This window comes from Hypomesus nipponensis, chromosome 6 (genome assembly GCF_054491055.1).
Source record: "Hypomesus nipponensis isolate SF chromosome 6, ASM5449105v1, whole genome shotgun sequence".
In the NCBI taxonomy this organism is placed as follows: Eukaryota; Metazoa; Chordata; class Actinopteri; order Osmeriformes; family Osmeridae; genus Hypomesus; species Hypomesus nipponensis.
The window spans coordinates 18,515,864-18,529,318 of record NC_140366.1 but is presented as its reverse complement, the minus strand read 5'-3'; the positions used below and the strand labels follow the sequence as shown (position 1 = coordinate 18,529,318).

At 42.9% G+C, this 13,455-nt stretch overlaps 1 long non-coding RNA gene across 1 annotated transcript; it reads left to right on the top strand.

Moving 5' to 3' along the window:
• The first annotated feature begins 7,241 nt into the window (after positions 1 to 7,241).
• LOC146287478 (uncharacterized) lies at positions 7,242 to 13,455 on the top strand. Its single transcript, XR_014758510.1, has 4 exons — positions 7,242 to 7,379; positions 9,091 to 9,207; positions 9,379 to 9,489; positions 13,232 to 13,455. It is a non-coding gene; the product is annotated as an uncharacterized LOC146287478 (long non-coding RNA).

Here is a 13,455-nt window from a genome sequence, read left to right as displayed (position 1 = left end):
CTTTATTTATGGCTGTAATGTACAGTTGCGCTGGCAGAGGAAGGGAAATGTGCCCAACAGCCTGTCAATATAGAGTTATTGCAAGCACAAAAAGTTGTTTTTATTAGAGTTTGAAGGCATTCAAATCTGTTCGTGCTGTTTGTGGAAACATAAATGAGTTGGTTAGAAGAAAAAGACGAGTTAAAAAGAACAGTTCACAACCCACCATCTGCAGTACACATGCTTCAGGCTTCAGTCTCTCAACAGCACCTCAGATAATACTGTTCTAAAAAGGTCAAAATGACACATATTTCAATAAATTATCAATATTTTAGCATATATACAACATTTAAGGATATTTGTTTCTTGGGAAAACACAGCACATGTTTTACCTAAATATTTGAGCCAACTTGCAACAACACATAAGCAGTCAGAATCACAATGATTGCCTGTCAAACAGCATACATGTGAAAAGGCTTACGTAATATGTCAATACAAATATGCTAGTTTTATAGTGTGCAAAGTTGTGTTTGAACTCCAACGTAAAACACAGGTGTGGAAGCTGGAGAGGAAGGAGAGCAAGACTGACTAAAAGACGTTCTATCTAATATACCCCCAAAAGATCCCCAATGACACATTTTCCAGCAGAAAAAGCCTGGCATTTAACTTCCCAATTGACAGTTCAGAGGAGGCAGCACAATACAGGGTACCACAGCATGAGCTGCTATTAATATTTGACATTTCCGTCTTTGAAATAAACACTGTTTGTTTTGCTTTGTTTTTGATTTCTTCCTCTCTGAAATGAAACAACACTGCATTTCTAGTGAGGCTGAGAAGGCACACAGCAAAAGCAAACTGAAGGGCACAAATAATTACCTGCTAACCCTGAAAGGATGGATACAAATGGGAGTCTTAGTCCTAAATACTCCTTTTTATTCTTTGCTGAAATGAGGAGCATGTCGGAGTTAGAGCCATTACATCAAGTGTGGTATTATACTGAGGTAAAGTAGCAACCCTCTTTCATGCACTGTACAGTTCAGAGTAAGGTTCATACTTGACCCACTACAAGGTGCCCCAGTTACAGTCCCACAGTGTCCCTCACACCCACCAGAAGTCATGACAAATCACTGAAGTGAACAAACAGTTTCTGGTTGTCGGTCTAAGCCTGAGTGAACGTTTCCTACTATTTAGTGTCATTAGGACAGCCGGCATCCCTCTCCCGTTGGAGAGCTCCTCCCAGGGCCTCCTGCGAACCTGTCGGGAGCCTGGTTGATACCTCTGTTAAGTGACAGAGGTGGACTGAGGCTGACTTGGGGGAGTGGTGCAGGGCTGCGGCAGAGTGAATTGGAGGGGCTGAGGCTGTTTCCTCCTTTCCCAGGGCTCCTGGGCACACAGGATGTACAGATGATAGTGTTGAGATGAAGACAACAGCACTTACTCCAGGCCGGGTTCTCAGCTGCGCGGTTCAGTGGGATGTAACGTGGCGAGCTGTCGGATCAGTCCAGAGATGCCCCGAGGTGACCAATCACGGGGCGAAGGGGAGCTCGAAACAAGCTTCTCCCCCGCGGTGACAGCACTGTCTCTGTGAATGCATTCCAAGCCAAATAAAGGGACTCGCACACACCCTTGATGGCCAATTTACAACAGAAAGACCCAGTATGTAGCTGTGATAAACAAATACAGCCAGAGGACCAAATGAGAGTTTGCGATTCACCTTCTCTTAGATAACCGTGACTTAATGACGGGGCCTGTGGAAACCGCACTTGTTCACAGGGTGAAATGGGATCCCTTCCTTAACAAAGAAAGAGAAAGAGAGAAGAATGGAGAGAAACAAGGGTGAAAAAGAGAAAAAAGGGAAGTAGAGAGGGAAATAAATCGAGGATGAGAATGGATGAGAGGGAAGGGAGAGCACGTGGGGGTGGGGGTGGGGGTGGGGGGGGGTGAAGGCGGTGTGCCCCAGCCCACAACATTTCAAACGGAGAGCTACAACTAATTGGATCGAGGTCCTTAAAATTCCAGTCAGAGAGACACAGCTTAGCAACCTGATGTGTTCCTCTCTCCCGCACTGTCATTTAGTATCCCTCTCAAACACGGGATTCAGGTGGATCTTAGTGGGACGCTGAAGGAGGGAGGGGTTTCCATGCTGCTAATGAAATCATTTCAGTTCAGTCAATTCTACACTTCCTGCCTACTCACTCAATTATCCTCCAGGTGGCCCATTCTCACCATTCACCCAGTCCTAGCTTAATGGGCTGCCAACTCTAGCTCAGGCCAATGTTATATATTTTCTGCATATGTATCTGCCAGTTACTATTTTTGCAAGGTGTTTATCATGCGCCTGGTTTTGGTTTCCACCCCCAGTCTTGCTCTGGCTGCCAACAACTTGCCAGATCTGAAATGTCTCACTTTTTAATTTCACAAATGTTTCTGGCAGGAAACACATTTCACAAGGTGTTCCATTTTAGCATGACCCCAAATGAATAACAGGGTTCAACAAACTGACATTCACACATTCCCTTGAATCCAGGGTTGACATGGCCCTCAATTTCAACTTCTCCAGTTAATGGAGCATAATAGTGGTTACACTATAACCAACCACTTATACTGTCTATCTAAATGGGAATATACAACAAAAAAGGACAATAGTTCAGTTCAGTTTGGCAGCATTTTACATAAATGTCACTTTAACTGCCATGTAACTACGTAGCAATACCTAGTGTAACAATATTGTAGATACAACTGTGGGGACCATTTATTTCTAGCTTTTACATTTCCACAACCCTGATTTGTAGGTTTGTGAAAGCTACTCATAGACCCAATGTCAGGACAGTCCCTCTGAGGAGATTGAGTCACACCGGTGAGGACAGTGACGTCACTTTGGATATTCACAAGAGACAGCCGACCGTGAATTGACGTGCCACCAATTCAAATAGGTTTTCACGTTTTTCTTTAAATAAGAAGGATTTGGTAAACAACTCACAGCCTGCTAAATGTATTTGCCTGTTTAGTTGCTTTGTTGTGTATAATGGAGAAAAGCATGAAATCAACTGTTCTAATCTACATGCGTCTTAATCATGTTATTAGCATACACAAACATTATTTGGCTTGTGTTATGGTTTGCCAACACATATCCTTCAAATAGCTTTATTTTTCAAATGTATGTTTTTTCATGTTTGATTACAAACAAATCAGTTGGCCCTCGTTGCGTTGTTTTCACGGGATTAGGAGTTGATTGGATGGAAATGTTGAGTGGACGCCAAAACATTTTTTATTTTGATTTACAAGAAAGTACACATAGACGCCCTTTTGTTTTTGAGCATGTGTTTGGGCTACCCAGGGAGCTCAGTACAGTGGGGATGGGCCTGACATCAGAGCCCATGTGAGACGACCATCCTATCTGTATGGATAATGAGAGAGGAGGGATTACGCTATTTCTGTCCCGTTTACCCAAGTGGGTCAGAGGTATGTGAAAATGAGTCTTATCAGAGAGAGAGAGAGAGAGAGAGAGAGAGAGAGAGAGAGAGAGAGAGAGAGAGAGAGAGAGAGAGAGAGAGAGAGAGAGAGAGAGAGAGAGAGAGAGAGAGAGAGAGAGAGAGAGAGAGAGAGAGAGAGAGAGAGAGAGAGAGAGAGAGAGAGAGAGAGAGAGAGAGAGAGAGAGAGAGAGAGAGAGAGAGAGAGAGAGAGAGAGAGAGAGAGAGAGAGAGAGAGAGAGAGAGAGAGAGAGAGAGAGAGAGAGAGAGAGAGAGAGAGAGAGAGAGAGAGAGAGACACTCTGGCCTGGCTATGTTCTTATAGTCTTCATCAGATCTTATTGCAATATTGATTGATAATGGGCTGAAGGACTATATTTGACCCCCCTCTCATCTGAGTTGATATGAATAACACATCCATTTTTTAACGTGGCAGACCTTATCTCTGTTTTGGAGCAATTCACGTTTTCCGTTCGTCAAGATGAGCTAGCTGATCCTTTTGATCGACTTCCTGTTAGCGTCCTAATTTCAGGCAACGCAATGGGACTCCATTTCAAGGGGATTAATAGTTACTTGGAATTCCAAGCAAGACTGAAGGCTCATGGTGAGGGAATATTCCTAGTAGGTCTTTCTAAATCCCTTTTGAGTGAGCCATTGACTTTAATTTAATTTTAAAAAGAGATAAAAGACAGGTGAATAAAAACGTGAATATAATTGAGGTCATCGTCACAGACAGTACGATAAAGATTGTATTCAAAAATTATGGTTTTATGACCATTTTGGTTTATGAATCTTTGAAGAGATACTGAAAATAGGTCTTTTGATTATTTTATTACTGTTCTATTTTAAATTCTAATAAAAGGAGGAAACTGTTTTAGGTCCTCTTAGAATGTAATCTGACTAGGTATATTCTATCATTGATTTTAGTTCCTGACAAGCTGATTTCCTTAAGATGTTTTAAAGTCATACAATCTTAAAACTCCTGTTCAAACGCAACTGTCAGTCAAGACAATTTCCCAAATCCCGCTGTTAACGCTTCTGTTTGGTGGTAAGATTTCCATTTTATTCATTTATATATTTATTCATGTTTTTTTTTCTTCTGAAGTAAAAAACATCTAATCTCTGAGGGGGGGGCATTGCCCCACACTGAGGATGCACATCCTCCACCAGCATCAGCTCCACACAGGCGCACGCATTTCAAATTAAAATCACACCCTCCTCCTAGGAGAGGAGGATACAGGTCGCACAGGGGTCGGCTGCTCATCATCCTGCTTGTCTTCAGTTGACATCAGCAAATATCCTCACAGTTGGTCTTGTCAAAAGGATGCAGCGGAGATGTAAACATTTCGGGGCAGTTCTGCTTCTGAGAGTTTTGTCTTTTTTTTCGGGGGGGGGGGGGGGGGTTCTGGAAAAAAAGTGCTGCGTTCCAACGCTATATATATATATAATATATATTATTTTCTAAGATGTTCTAAACACCCACATTGAAAGTCCAACTTCAGTCCCGCTAAGTCCCTGAACCCCAACAAGACACTATCATGAGACATGAGCCTCGTCCCTCAAAGCACACTCCCTCATTCCTCTCAACACAAAGATATCTTCATCTGCCTCGCGGGTTCCATTCAAGGTTTCCTGTTAAATCAGGTTGTGTAAACCGCCGTGAAAGGTTGGCTACAAGCAGAGAGCCACACTTGAGTGTTAGAGAAGGAGGCAGAGCCATGAAAGACTCTTTGACAGAGGTGAGGGAGCTTATTTTGTCCACATAAAAGGTTTCTTCAAAAACATTTGTTTGTTGTAGAAGAGCTAGACAACATTTGCTGATTAGGACGATCCTCCTCCAGTTGGTCTCCTCTGAGCTGAAGCCTGGTCCTTCTCCCCTGTAATCCACTGGGACTGTTTGTTACTCTGTTTAAGTGAAGTTCTGACAAGGGGATTAGCCAGGCTAGTTTAATCACTTTAAAAAAAGATCACTTTTAATTAGTTTTTACTGCCTCAGACAATTGGTATAAGAATCTGATGGAATCGGTGTATTGGTCTAAACATCTGAAATACTATTAAACATGTGTGAAAAGCAAGCTCACTCTGGTTGTCAGGATTTTAGAAGAGGATAAGGGAATGTGAAAATAATGACAGGACTTCTATGGGAAATCAAATCTTTGATCTATTTAATCTACTTCATTTACAACTTTAGTTCTGTCTTACAACTTGCCATGCAAATCTGTTAACAAACCACCCGAGACAGATCGTTAAACAGGTCCCAGAAACGTTTGGCTATTTCAGATAGTCCCTCGACTATGGGTCCCAGAAACGTTTGGCTATTTCAAATAAAGCCCTATTTTACTATTTATTTGGGTCCATTAATTGGGACCAAACCATTAATTTTGGATGATTGCAGGACGATGTGCGTTGGTATACACTGGTCTGGTGGGGAAACAACAATGATGCATATAGGGCACCCTTCTATATCTTCAGACAGTTGGGTGTGTGCATACTGCTTCAGTTGGTGGTTGTAATCTGCAGTCCCAAGAAGATCCACTAGGGGGTGCACATTCAGTGTCATGGCCATAGAGTCGAGGGCCAAGGGGTACCTGTTTTCAGTTGTGCAAACAAATACATTTCATTCACTAGATCAATACATTACACTATCCTTGTCACAGTATTTGGTAAATATACAAAATCAATAAAAGCAATATATTATTTTTAAACTGATGAATGTTAAATGTACAATCACACAGAATATCACACTAGGGAACAAAACTTGGAAGCAGAAAATAGTTGAAATAGAATTTGAGACGACTTGGATGCATATCTTTGCAAACAAGATAAATTGAAACGTTATAATTTGCAAATTGAGATGTCTGGAAATAATACTGTCAGCCAAATCAGTCGTTGGGTTAGTTAGTGGAATGAGAAGAAAAAAAAGAGAAGAAAAAAGTTTGGCACACCGGCCGGTCCTCTGAGATCCCGGCATAATCTCCTTTTCTGCCTCCCAGCCTCTGAAAGAGGATTCAATAAATATGTGATGAAAAAAAAGAAACACCTTCCCCCTCTGAAATCCTTGATCTCCAGAGGAAATTAAATGGGTTAAAAAGGTATGCTCTGTCCTACAAAGAGCAAGACTATGCACGGTCTACGTGCGGCACGTGAGTGCTAATCTCTCTCTGCTTCTGGAGGGAGACGACTTTCACCACAAGGCACAGATCCTGGCTCTCAACAGACGTCCCACACAGGAATCTCAATCTTTTTTATTTTCCCGCACAGATACAGCCCAAGTCATTTCAGAATCAATTAGAGCCGGCGCCCGCCCGGTCCCATGTGCTGCGGGGATTAGTTAGCCACTTGTTCAGCGGCACTCAGCACTGACTGTTCTCAGCTTTACACGGTCAGCCTTACTTTACACATGCAGCATGGAGAGCCCATTGGAGGCAGAGACAACAACAGATGGTGAACAGGCACGGTTAAAACGAACCTTCGTCTTGTTTCTCACTGTCAACACACGCGCGGCCAAATAACATCCCTTTCGACGCGAAAGGAGCACAAGGAGCACGTCTGTCGTAGAATCTCGGTCCGCAATCAAGAGACTTGTACCTTTTTTTTGTCTTCATGAATTATGTATTTTGTGTTAGGATAAATTATTTGTGGAAACGGATTAGCGGATTACAGCGCTGTGACACTCGTCTCCGAGGCGTAGGGGGTCAGGAGTTCAGCTCTGCCCGGGGGAACTGGACTGCTTGGTCCCTTCCAAAGCCTGGCCTGTGATTCAGTGCCAGTGAGGCTGGGTTGCTCAGCCAGCCAGCCACAGTAAGAAGCTTGGTGCATGGCAGGCGATAAAGACACCCTGCTGTGGGTCGATAATAGAAGTGGATCCTGGGTCTGAGTGACTGTCCAGATTCTCTCCTCAGACAAGCACACACTCTGCCCACATGATCGGGTGAGAGGACCACTTAGTTTGACATGCTCTATCTTTTCTATCTGAGCTTCGATTTAACAGAACTTCCAAGGTGCCAGTTTGTTTCTGATACTGGCTGGAGAGATTTGGCTTTTGTCCTTCTGACTGTAATATTGTTATAAATGTAAACATACTTGTGCAATCAGTGCCTGTTTGTGGCTCACAATACCCATGTCTCCATTGGTGCAGCTCAACATGGCGGCGAAGGCGTTTATGTATTTATTCCTAACAAACCCGAACCGCTCATCCAAATAACGTAACTTGTGGCATTGCATGTCCTCGGGAGCGACCCACAGGCCGACCTTCAACCTCATACAACGTCTGTTTCTCGAGATAATCGACTTGCGCACACACAAACTGAAAAACGGCAGAGATTCCAGAAATTATAAGTTAGATAACGATCCAAACTGACAGTCTTGGACTGTGTTATGAGGGAGGTTCTATATTTAAGTATGCTCTATTTATTTTTATTAATTTATTACATAAGTGACAGTTCGAGTACATTTCAAGGTGCAGCCTACATAACCCAACAATAGAGCTTAGATTTAGCATGTGTTATAAAATAAGTTAACATTATGAGTCAGAGTTTCCTAATATGTGTGGTTGGCAAGCATTGAATACTTCATTCTTTTCAAAGTTGTTGTCTGTAGGTTTACTCATAGCTTTCTAGCTGAAGGGCAGACCAGGCTTGGGGGAGGGAGTGAGATGCTGCCCATACTCAGTAAACTGACTGGAGGAGGGCCAATTGACATGGATACCATCGCTCCAATACTGATGGATTTTTCCATTTGAGCTCGTTATTGACTGTCTCTCAAAGTGAGGTTTTCTGAGTGCTGTGTAGTGGCATAAAGGATGTGTTCTGTGAGCACAGCAGGGGCTGACCCTGCCTGGACACCCCAGGAGGGCTGCTTCACCACGGCATGTTAAACAGCAGCGGACGACCCGCTGGTCCCGTCCTACGAGCAGAGCACCCATGGCATTTGAGGGAAACAAGGGAACCAAAGCTACCATCTGACACAGCACCATGTTCACCGTTACTTTCAGCTTATCTGACGACCATCCCGTGGGTCTTGTGTCTCGCTATGGGTGTACAGCCACATGCTGTTTGGAACTCACTCCTTCCAGAGTGGGTTTGCAAGTCTATTTAGTTTCTCAATCCTGATTGGGCAAGCCTCGACTGAATTGAAGCACCACTCTGAACAGTCAATTAGCCTGGAGCACTTTCAGTCAGTCAACATGTTGCTGTGAGGTTAGAGCATTAATCACAGCTATGCCAGACGAGTTCTGAACTTTAAGCAGGGTCTCTCTCTCACAGACTGGCATGGAGAAACGGAGCCCTGCAAACAATGACCGTTCCATTAATACAATTTAACCCGCATGGCTCAAGGGACATCCATTTTTTAAAAATTACCGACACCCCAGCTGGATTTGACATATGGCAATTTGTGAGGATTTCAATTTCTGCAAATTATCACGCATGGTTTCCTTCAGGTAAATTGCAGTTTTCTCTACCCTGTGTTTAAGCTGTGTGTGGTCCCATAGCCATCCCATCAGCCCATCAGTCAAAGAGTAGCACAAGCCGTTTACTATTCTTCTCATCGAGAGACACTTAGGTTGAGTAGCTGTTTTGGCTAGAGGTAAGGCTTAAACTCTTGACAAGAAGGAGCCACCTGTTGACTATTGTTACTTGCAGGCAGCCCAGCAAAGCCATTGAAACTCTGGGCCACTGATGAACAGGTGCCTCCACACAGCGAATCCAAACAGAATGACACAAGGATCAAGCCCATAACATTAAACTGCAAAGTAAATGGTGAGTGGTACAGTATCTTATTATATACCTGCTGCTCCTCCACACTGGGCAATACCTCTCTCTTAATCTGCTTATATCCGTGGGGAAATGTCTTAAGCTGCACTTGGAGTGCAAATTAAAGCCTTTCCCATGATCCCCAGTATGTGTGATGCCCTGCTTGTATCCTTGGAGGTTCCCGTGTGGATCAGTATTTGGATCTGTAAACACCAGCTCCCAGACTGGAGACCTCCTTCACTACCAAACCCAGCTCAGCATGTGACCTCACTCAGTGGGGATCTGTAGGTAAGAGCAACAAATTGAAACATGGTCTAACGAGAATTGAATTGAAATATGCATCAAAATCAACTAAGGCGTTAGTCAGGAGAACAGTATCTTCTCTGAACCACAAAATGTGGGTATTTCTCATTCTTGTCGCGTGTGTGTGTGTGTGTGTGGCCCATCTCTTACTTAATGGCCTTATGAGTTATCAAAAGCCTGGCTGCCCATGTCACTCTCAACATGACCGTGATCTCCCATCACCACACACTGCAGTTTAGTAAACAGATATATGCTTTGACGAATCAGTCCTCGGAAACGGCCGTGTCACCTCAATCTGATGGTCCCAACTCCAGCCGCCAGACATCCCCTCAAGTGGCTCATATCAACTAATGAAATCGTGTAGCTGGTGCTGTCAATATTTGAGCGTACATCCAGCTATAGGAACCATATGGGCTGTGCTGCCTTGATATGAGACCTTGGTAGTGATGTACAGCAACACTGGAAAACAGCACATGAGGCCTTTATTCTCCAGTCCACTGCACAAGCAGCATATGAGAATCATGACAAGGAAACATGGAATTTAAGAGGTTGTTCAAAGGGGCTTCAACTGACTCAAGATTCAAGCACTTCACCAGTAAAAAAAAAGCCTGGTTTTACGAGGCAGCAAATTTACGTCGACTTGTAAGAAAATAAACGTGTCTCCCTTTCACTTCCCGTCTGTCTATTCCGCCCCAGAAAACAAGCAGGGTGATGTCTAACATTTGAATTAATTATGGTACATATGGATCCAATCACTGAGATGACCACAAGCAAGGACGACCGAATGAGATCCGCTGCACTCTAATGTGAATATTAACTCAACTAATTGGATTTGGTTCTTAAGCCTCATTCACATGGGGATGGACAAAAAGGCAGAGTTATGGACGATCTCTGTTTCTGAGCTGCTCCATGGGATTAAAGAAAAAGGAAAAAATTAATTGAATTAAAATTATATGTGCTTTAATCTTCATGAGGAGAAAAGCCGGGCTGTAGCCTTGCGTGAAAAACCCAGCACATTTCATGACCACAGAGTACGAGTTGTGCTAATTGGTAATTTGTGAACTTGCATAGAGACGGAATCGTGTTGCACAGTGTGAAGATTTCTCACTGACACAATTAGAGAAGCACATATCTAAAATGTCATCAATATAGTTACAACTTCCCATGCAGAGTGTGGGAGGGAAAAAAACATTATTAGAGTGTAAGTGAACAGCAAGGATTTCAACAGTATGACATATAGGATCTTGCAGAAATTAAACCTAAAGATAGTTTGTGTGTGGGTGATGTGTAACATGCTCTCTTTCAAAACTGACTGAGGACGGCTATCACCTCAGAATACCATGCCTTTACATGTTAGCTAACCATTTGATTTCCCACACTTTATAATGACACAGAACACAGATACTAGGCGTTGACCGACACTCCTGCTACACTCTTATTGTGTGCCAGTACTTTGACTGGCATGCTGTTTAATCCATATAGCACCCACACTAAGGGCTTGTGTGACTTTACCATATACATTCATCTACGAAGTGCACAACCTGCCCTTCAATTATACCCATTTTGTCAGAATGTTCTGTTCCGTAATAAAGATATTACCCTCAAAACTTAAAACTTCCTAACTTCAGAGTTCAACTAAGATGAAGGAGTCAGGCAAAGTTGAGCGCCATATCTTTCTCCCACAGCTCAGCTCTCATTAATATCAATTTCATAGTCGCGGCCCAAGGGCGATGCTTTCCTAAAATGTGTGTTAGGTTTGCAGCCAAATTTCAACAGACTTCCTCACATCCAAAAAGTCCTTAGAAAACACTAACAAGGTAAAAGAGGATTATCTTGTGACTGTTTTGACCACATACAGTCTCACAGTAATGAAATATTAGTTCATATTAACACATTTGTATGTGTCTTACCTCTGGTTGAGCAGAGCAGTTTATGTGAACAGAAAACAACATAAAGGAGCTCTAACCTCGATGCCTTCGGAAGGAAATGATAAAACAATAAAGCGGAAGAGAGCTTGTTTGTATCCATCCTCCCTCACAAAAGGTCATCACATACCTGCTGCAGACATGCACTATAGTGCCTCAAGGTGAATAATACATGTGGAAAAATATAGCAAGGAATGGATCGGTCAAAGTGTTGAAAGTTCATGCTTTCACTGTAGAAAGTATTGTAAATGTGGATTTCAGGCCATGGGCATTCCTCCTTTGTGCGAGGCAGTCATCTGCTGTGGTGAAAACCCTCAGCCTCACTACTCCAGCACTCTCCGGGTCAATGTTGCTCTTTTTCTGTCCTTTTATATCACAAGTGCTTTTAGCAAAGATTCATATTTTGACAGCAGTGCCTGCTGTGCATTCCAACGTGGTTGCCATGGACACAGTAAGGTTAGAGAACGGGGGGAGGTTGCACGTTGTGCCTCCTAGCTGTCATTTATCCTGTCGGAGAAGGACCTGACTAACGGGGGGAACACGTTGGGGGATTTTTTTTGTACTGAAACCTGTGTAGCTATGCAGGGCCAAGGTTTTGCTGTGAAGACGTTGTCTAAGCACCAACTGCCAGGAAAACCAAACCGATTCACAAGCAGAGAGATCCGGAACACATCTGAGACTCGCTTTACAGGTCACACCAAAACAAGCAAAGCCACACCAACTTGACTTGTGAACCCCTCTGTTTCGATACTGCTTGTCTGATTTGAGTTATGCCTCGGTGGTTGGGTCACAGATTACTAATAGTTTGCACTTGGGATATTTCATGTGTAATAATATGGATAAAGGTAGATTTTCCCCTTTCAGTTCCTGCTTGAAAGCTGCCTTGAACTCTGTTGTGATCCATCATTAAAAGGGAATTCAAAGGAATAGAGGATTAAATAATGATATCTTCATCACAAGCCTCTAACACTGTGCAATCTCTGCTGCTTGCCAATGAATGCTTACCCTCTCAAAGGACCTGTTTCCATTTATATCTGTCCCAGAGAAATCTCTGTTTGAGTCTTACCCACTCATCCCCAAGTGACTATGGCATAAGGTGAATTATTTCCCTTTTCTCATTTAACAATGACAGTTTGCACTTGATTTCACATTTAATTGCAACCTTGCAAATGGACAGAAAACACCTAATCTAAAATGAGAGCATGGTGAAGGCTAAACTACAGGATTTTATTTTTTAATTATGAGAGATTGAAAAGGGGTCCTCTGGAATAAGTTGCATGGCATGTAATGATGGATCATTTATCCTCCATGCTGACTGATGGAATCAGAGTAGGATAAATGGTGATGGACATTGAAGTAGAGAACAGAACTGCAATGCTGATTATAGGGTTTGAGGTTCTGTGCTAGTTTGTCGTGATCTATAGCGGAGACAGTGCTTGTTACAGTGCTACAATACTGCAGGCCTTTCATGTCCACTACGTGAAATTATCCAAATATGTATGTTGCTGTTTCTTTGTGAAATACTGCTCTGACCTTTATTTTGAAGCGTAGAATTTAGTGTAAGTACTCTGTGTCCACCCATACACCAGGGAACTACAAATGAGTTGGAATGGGTCAAAAACTACAACATAAGAGTAACCATGGAGACACTCTGAAAATTCAATGTTGGATGGAAGCTTGAAAGAATCAAGGTTTAGTTGAGACAGACACTTGATAAAAAAAATTGCTTTTTCCACGATATACTTCTATATGTCTCTGAATTATTCTTTGTGTTTCCCTGACCTCGATTCCTTGGTTTGCAGCTATGATTAGGATCCCCAGAGGAATTGGCTCTGATGCTGTGTGCTGTGAGCCAACAAGGCTCAAGTTCTTTGGGCTCTTTGGAGGCAATGGATCCCTCTGGATGTGGAAATAGATTTTCAAGTCTGGCTCTAATTGTAGCTGGTCAAGGTCCTGCCTATGTCATGGCACAATTTTCTCCAATATTCACCCCAATGTCCAAAGCTGCAATTAGTTACTAAAACAT